This window comes from Lissotriton vulgaris, chromosome 4_1, assembly GCF_964263255.1.
Source record: "Lissotriton vulgaris chromosome 4_1, aLisVul1.2, whole genome shotgun sequence".
Lineage (NCBI taxonomy): Eukaryota > Metazoa > Chordata > Amphibia > Caudata > Salamandridae > Lissotriton > Lissotriton vulgaris.
The window spans coordinates 164,521,805-164,529,236 of record NC_141691.1 but is presented as its reverse complement, the minus strand read 5'-3'; the positions used below and the strand labels follow the sequence as shown (position 1 = coordinate 164,529,236).

Here is a 7,432-nt window from a genome sequence, read left to right as displayed (position 1 = left end):
CAACTGGCCAGAAAAAGGGACTAAAGCTAGAAATAATGGATTCTGAAATCCTGCATATACTAAGCAACCTGAAAGACAAACTAAGGGAGTTGGGAACGAGTAAACAATAAAGAACGGACAAACATTCAAAAGAACGTATAATGGATGGCAGTAACTGGATGCTCACCAGTAAAACGTTTCCAACACCGAAGAAAGCTGGTAAAAGATGAAAAGTGCTTAAGGCAGACATGCACAGGAGAAGAAGGAGTCCTACACTTCTTATGGAACTGCTGTTATGCCCAAGAAGTGTAGAAGCGGATGGGTAAACTGATTACAAAAAAACAAAACAATCTTCCATGTCCTATGAGCTAATTTTGTACGGCATAGGTGCATCTTGCTAAAACAACATGCTATGGAGACATATAAACTCAGTCAAAGAGAGTCTTTGGGCTATTAGGAATTTAAGACTATTTAAGCATAAAATGTGCACCCTGAAGAATGCTTCAGAATAGCCCTAGACAAAGTCCAAACATATTTTTTTGTTGATGTGAAACGGAAAGGCCACAGATGGGTGGAGGAAAATTGAAAGCAGAACGTATGGCTGCACCTTCTAAATAGCCACACCTAAAATATGGCATTGGCACTTGTCATATAAAAACAAGCATTGGCATAGCCAATAGGTCTCGCCTTTGGGACCTTATAAGTGTTAAGCCATACAACAGTTGATGTTGTTGCACCAAGGATATTGTGCAGGATAACTAAACACTTAATAATGTCCCAAAGGCGAGACCTATTGGCTATGCCAATGCTTGTCTTTCATTCTTGGCACAGGACGTTCCACCATGGGTGGCAGGCAAAATTCACATGAAGGCTCGGCTCCTTTTCGGTTTGAAGGCCAAGAGGACCTCTAGCTGAGTCGCCTACCTCTACACCATAGTTTGTCTATTGTGGTCCATAAACTGCGAGCAATGAGAACATGAACATTAAGTTAAAAAAAAATCACACCGTAATGATACGGTTAATATAAATTTTGGATGATCGAAACACACGGTACATTAGTTGTGTTGAGATTATTTTAGTTTTGCAGTAATACGTCAATGTCAATATCATTAAATTCAATTTGGAAAAATGTAAATAAATTAAAATGAAAAACAAATAAGAATGTCTTCTGGGATTCTATTGTTGATAAAAGATCATCAAAAGGCAAAATATGTAACGCTTCACAAATTTGTGTGTCATCCTTGCGCACCATGCTAATCTTTTCTGTATCGTTCCAATTTTAGTATATGTGCTGCCGAAGCGAGCACAAACTACACTTGGAGCAAGCTGGTATATACAGGTTGAACACCAGATGTTTTGAAAGTTAGCGTGCGTCAAGAATAGAAGTGGATGCAATTTATACTCTTCCTCTTTGTTGCTTTTCACAAAATTGTCCCTTTGAATCAGAAACAAAACATTCTGCTGCAGAAAAAAGATTGCAGTTTCCACTATATGAAAACCGCAGAGCATCACGGATATATGCAAATCAAGTCAACTGCGTCATTGTCTGCACTGGAAGTTCTTTCGCGCACACAAAGCACGTGCACTGCATAGACACAGAAAAAGGACAACTACCAGAGGAGGAAGTGTTAGTGAAATAGGGGTATGACGAGCATCTGGCAAAAGGGGCATGTTCTGGCTACACAGCGGGGCAAATATAATGCAGTCTTGGAATGCATGAGCTACTGGTACACCTACCTGGGAAAATAAATGTAGGACTTTGCATACATGTTAGCTAGCATTTTTATAGCGAGCAAATACTGCTAAAGTGGCACCTTAGATCTCAAACTTGTAAAGTTTTAATGACCACAGACACCATCAGAATGCAGGAAGCCCCTTTCAAAACGTTGTTTTTATTTGCTGATAGACCAACTCAAACAATTACACATAAAGGAGTCATTCTCAAAGTTCAGAGCCCTCAACCTCAGTATAAAATGAACTCGATCAAAATCATTGGACAGCCCAACCATGTAGACCCCTGCTTTAAGGGATCAACCCATGTCAGAACATAATAATTGTGCTTATTATTTTCCTGTTGTTGCTACCCATGGTGGTACTGTATTGCAGCATTTGGATAGTGATCAGTATCCCTATGTGGGGCATTGAAGCACTTGCCTACCCTGCACATCCCTACTTGGGCTATTGGTAAAAATGCTGTGGAGAAGTCACCGCCGACTTAATAAATAAGCCAGATGGGGTTGGCCTCGTGGTCAGTAAAGCAGTTTTCATCCTGTGTCAGAGTATGTTTTAATATACTGCCGGAGGGACCTAGCACGCATGAGAGACCAGCAACTCAACAATTGTGAATATTATTCACCAGGTGGCTGCTTTCAGACCTCCCCTCCTTCAACAGCTGTTAACCACAAATACAACCCGTTTGTAAGTCCTCGTGTAAAGAGCAAGACGGAATTTACTTTTGCACCCTACAGGAGCTTAGTTAAAATAAAAACAGACATCGAAGAAAGAGTTCAGAATACTAAGCACGTGAACAGCTTAAGAAACGAAGGTAAAGTCTCATAGGAACTGCTGACGACACATATAGGCATAGAACAAGACGATGGTGCCAACCAGGAGGGGGCGCTGCCATGCCAGCAGCACAGAAACAGCTTGAGAAACGAAGTCTTGTAGGAACTGCTGACGACACATATAGACATAGAACGAGATGATGGTGTCAGACAGGAGGGGTGCTGCCATGCCAGTAGCAGGGTGATGCTGACTAGCGCATGCGCATGTTCTGTCCGCCCGCGTGCACATCTGGAATCCGTATCGATTCCAAAAGGCCCTCGCACGGAGAGGACAACGCATGCGCGCTGCTAACACCAGGCGAGACCTAAAAATGAGCTGATCTAGATGGAAACGTAGTATATGAGCAATTTGTGATTCTGCCATATTGCAAAGTACTTTGTACACCACTGCAATGGACTGTCTTTTCTGTAAATATTTCTTTAAAGCCTGTAGGGGACTGGCTTAGTATATGTTGCACAGTTATTTAAGTGAAGAACCCTGCATTAATCCGTGCAACCCTTATGGTGATTTTATGGTCTTAGACAACCTTAGAAAGCTCTCTAAGTGGTAGCTGTGGAAAGCAGCCTTCAGGCTTATTCCAGAAGGAGTGTTAAGCAGTTGTTTTACCAGTACTAATCATGTAGTGTAGGTGTGGCGGGGTTGAATTGAGGGCACGGAGACTAGGTTTTATTTTGGTAAATGTTCTTTTGCTTCTTGTTGTTAATCTCTTACAGGAAAAGGCAGCGGGATCCGTGGTGGAAAGGGTTCCCTTTATAGGGCGTCTTCCTATGCCCGGTTCTGGTCTCAGCAAAGCACCTCCTCAGCCTTGTCCCGATGGAGCATGTGAAAAACAAAAATAATATACAAGGGTCAGGACGCCGTCCTCTTGCTTTGAATTCCCAGGGGTAGGGGCCCAGGGGTGAAGGGAGCACCGGTGTTCAAGTGAAGTTTACAGCTTTTATCTACACGGGTGGTGCAGGAAGTCACTGGTGAGGGAACCGTGATAGGGGGGGGGAAAGGAAGACTTAGCGGTAGGTCGGTAAGGGTATTTACACAGTACTCAGTGGTTCAGGTAAATGGGTTCAAGCTAGCGAGACGAGTTTCCCCGCCTCCCCACCAAACCTGTAACCCTATGACGTACCTGCTGAAGCCACACTCCTCCAGGAGCGTTGCTCGGCAACTCGTGGTGACGTTGGCCTCCTGGCGCTCCAAACCTCTCGCCCTCGCAGCTCGTCTCTCCGTCTGGCAACTCTTCTTCTTCTTCCTTCTGGATTCCACTCGCTTCCTGACTCCGTTGCTCTCCTGACTCTTCTCCAACTCCGCTCCAAACGCCAAACTTCTCCGGGGTGATGCCACACCTCCAACTTTCTTCTTCCTCCCTTTTGACCAGTCCAACGAGGTGCGCATCATCTGGAGGCGGGCTTTCCTATCCTGCCTTGTACGCCCTCTTAAAGGAGCTGTGTTCTCCGTCTTCTACCTGTGTGGGCCAAATCAGTTTCTTGTCGTCTTCTCTCCACTCGGTCTGGTTAAGGGGGAGAAAGGGGGTAACATCAGAATGCACGTCCCATCAGTCTAGGGGGTGCTGTTTATGTCTCTGATCATTCTCCCAATTACACTCCTCCCCCCCTGGATTCTCCAGATCGGGGAGAGATATGGAACGCGACAGGTAATCTGCGTTGTTATTCTCCCTACCTTTTTTATGTTGTATCTCAAAGGAAAAGGGTTGCAAATATAGGAACCACCTCAGCACTCGTGGATTTTGGGATTTGTTCCTATACATCCACAGTAGTGGAGCATGGTCGGTAAAGAGAACAAAGTGTTGCCCATCTAAGTAATATTTTAATTTCTCTATAGCCCACCTAATAGCGAGGCATTCTCTTTCCACTGTGGAATATTTGGTTTCTCTTGGATGTAGCTTCCTGCTAATAAATAGAAGGGGTGTTCTAGATTGTCATCTCCTATTTGTGAAAGTACAGCTCCTAGGCCGGTATTGGAGGCATCAGTGGCCAGAAAAAAAGGTTTCTCGAAGTTGGGGGCAATCAGTACGGGACTGGTTGTTATAGCGGTCTTAAGGTTCAGGAATGCCTGTACTGCCTGTTCAGAGGGTTTCTGTAAGAAAGAAGGTTTCAGCAAAATTGTGTAAGAATCTCCTATAATAGCCTATGAGCCCGAGAAATGCCCTCAAATCCTTTTTAGATGAGGGAAAGGGAGTGTTTAGGATGGCTTTAATCTTTTCACTTTGGGGGCCTATTACTCCTTCACCTAGTATGAAACCCAAATACTTTACTTTGGCGAACGCAGCTCTGGTGATAAAACAAGCTTCGCCTATTCTTTCAATGAGTTCATCCACTCTAGTTATGGGAAAGGCGTAGAAGGATGAGATGGCATTAAGGGCGTGAAAATCCATACAAAATCTGGTTGATCCGTCTGGTTTTGGTACCATCACGATTGGCGATGACCATTGGCTTCTAGAGGGACGTATCACTCCTAGGCGTAACATTTCCTGTACCTCCCGTTTCACGTCATGTCTTTTGGCTGCCGGGATTCTGTAGGGTTTCTGTTTGACACACTTCCCCTTCTCTGTTTCTATCGTGTGTTCAATTAGAGATGTTCTCCCTGGAAGGTCTGAAAACATTTCTGAGAATGGTTGTAGTGTTTCCAGCAGTTCCTTCTTCATTTCCGGGGAAAGTTCCTCATTTATTGGTAACTGTGGGAGCGTCGAGGAGGGGACTCCTACTGGAAATACACACTGTGCGGATTTGGGAAGGGGCCCAAGCCACTTCTTCAGGAGGTTTATGTGAAAGCATTGCTTTCGGAAGGGTGACATTTGTAACCTATATGTGTCTTCCCCAGTGTTTCAGTGACGAGGTACGGACATAGCCACTCACTCTGGATTTTTTTGTTGAGGAAGGGAGTAGAACCAAGGCCCAGTCTCCCACTGACAACGTTCTCCATTCTTTCCCCGGTTATAGTACCTTTCTTGGCATTGTTGGCTTCTCTCCATGTTGGAGTGTGCCAGGTTTCTCAATTTTCCCAATTTACTTTTCAGTTGCTGGGTGCAGTCTAGGAGAGACCGTTGTTCATTCTCATCCTCTCTTTCCCAGGCTTCTTTCGTTATTTCCAGAAGACTACATGGTTGTCATCCATATAGTAGCTCAAACGCTGAATATCCAAGGCTGCTCTGCACCTGTGCTCTCAGTACATACAATACTAACGGTAGTAAACAATCCCAATCTTTGTTTTCCACGGATAACATCTTTTTCAAAGTGGTCTTTAGGGTGCGATTGTATCGCTCCACTAATCCGTCTGTCTGTGGATGATAAGCTGATGTGCGTATGTGGTGTAGATCTAAAGTTTTACACACTTCTTTCATAAGTCACGAGACGAAGGGTGTCCCCTGGTCGGTCAAGATTTCCTTGGGGAACCCGACTCTTGAGAATAACTCCAACAACTTCTCTGCAATGTTTTTCGTGGAGGGGGTTCGTAGTGCAAAGGCCTCCGGGAAGTTGGTACCATAATCTACGATGACAAGGGCATATGTATTTCCTTTGGCTGTGCGAGGAAGTGGTCCGATTAGATCCATACCCACTCCCTCGAAATGATTGCCGATTATAGGGAGGGGTTGTAGAGGTACTGCAGGGGGTTTGTACAGATTCCTTTTCTGGCAAATTTCATACATGCTACAATACTCACTGGCCTCCTTATATATCCCTGGCCAGTAGAAATGTTTAAGGATGTTTTGAGTGGTTTTCTCGGGCCCTGAATATCCTGCAGTCAGATGAGTATGGGCATAAAACAGAATTTGTTCCTTGAAGTCTTTGGGCACTAACAGTTGTTTAGGCTCATTGTTCTTCCCTTCTCTATACAATAAGTCTTTCTCAATTACAAATCTCGGGAAGGTGTTGGTGGGGGTGGTCATAGCTAAATGTGCCAATTCCCATGCATTAAAGAGAGTGGCGTCATTAGATTGGGCGAATCTGAAATTGCGATTAAGGGACCATGGTTCAGCAGTTAATAAAGCTGCCTGGGGTGTTTTCGGGGCGGACCCTGATTGCTTCACCCCCTCTTTAAACAATGATAGGAAGTTTGGATTGTCTACCCCAATAATTAAATCTTCCGGTAGGGATTCGACTGCCCCCACCAGTACAGTACCTGGAGGTCTACCTATTGGGTGTAATGTTACCATAGCTAGTGGCTAAGGCTTCACATCCCCATGGACACATCTTATATATACTGTTTTTTTGGGTAGTAGTTGGTGGGGGTATATCAGGTTTTTTCGTATGACAGACTGCCTACACCCTGAATCTAGCAAGGCCCTTATACTCTTACGATTGACAGAAACACGTACTTAGAACGAGGGCCCGATTTCTGAGGTATTCATTACAGCTTTTGGGATGTATCCCACCTCCAGGGGTTCTTCAGCCGGTTTGCTACGGGGACACAGGCGGGCAAGGTGGCCCCATTCGCCACAGTCGAAACACTGTGGTCCTCTCATGGGAGGAGGTTCAGGGCGAAGGGGTCTATACTTTATAGATTTATTCCCTACTTTATCCTTCTTTTCTTGTTTAGGCGTTGGGGTAACTTTGGAAGTTTTGTCGACTTCCCACATCATAGCACGGGGTTGGGCCCAGGTGTAATTGGCTGTCATTTCTATGGCCTGAGTGGGGGTCAGGCCTGAATGCTGCTTGAGCCATCTTTGAGTCCCATAAGGGGGAACTGCCATAAACTGCTCTAGGTAAATGCTGTTCATAATGTCCTCTTTACTACTATTCTCTGGTTTTAACCATTTGTCCGCAGCATCTTTCAAACGGAAGAACAGGGTTTTAGGGTTCTCCCCGCGTATCACTTTCTCCTTTATGAACCTAACCCGATAGGCCTCAGAGTCAAGACCTAGGTGATCAAGTATAAT

At 44.8% G+C, this 7,432-nt stretch overlaps 1 non-coding gene across 1 annotated transcript; it reads right to left on the bottom strand.

Moving 5' to 3' along the window:
* Positions 1-1,183: 1,183 nt before the first annotated feature.
* LOC147718524 (U6 spliceosomal RNA) lies at positions 1,184-1,286 on the bottom strand. The gene has a single exon (XR_015295350.1). It is a non-coding gene; the product is annotated as a U6 spliceosomal RNA (small nuclear RNA).
* Between the last annotated feature and the right edge of the window lie 6,146 nt (positions 1,287-7,432).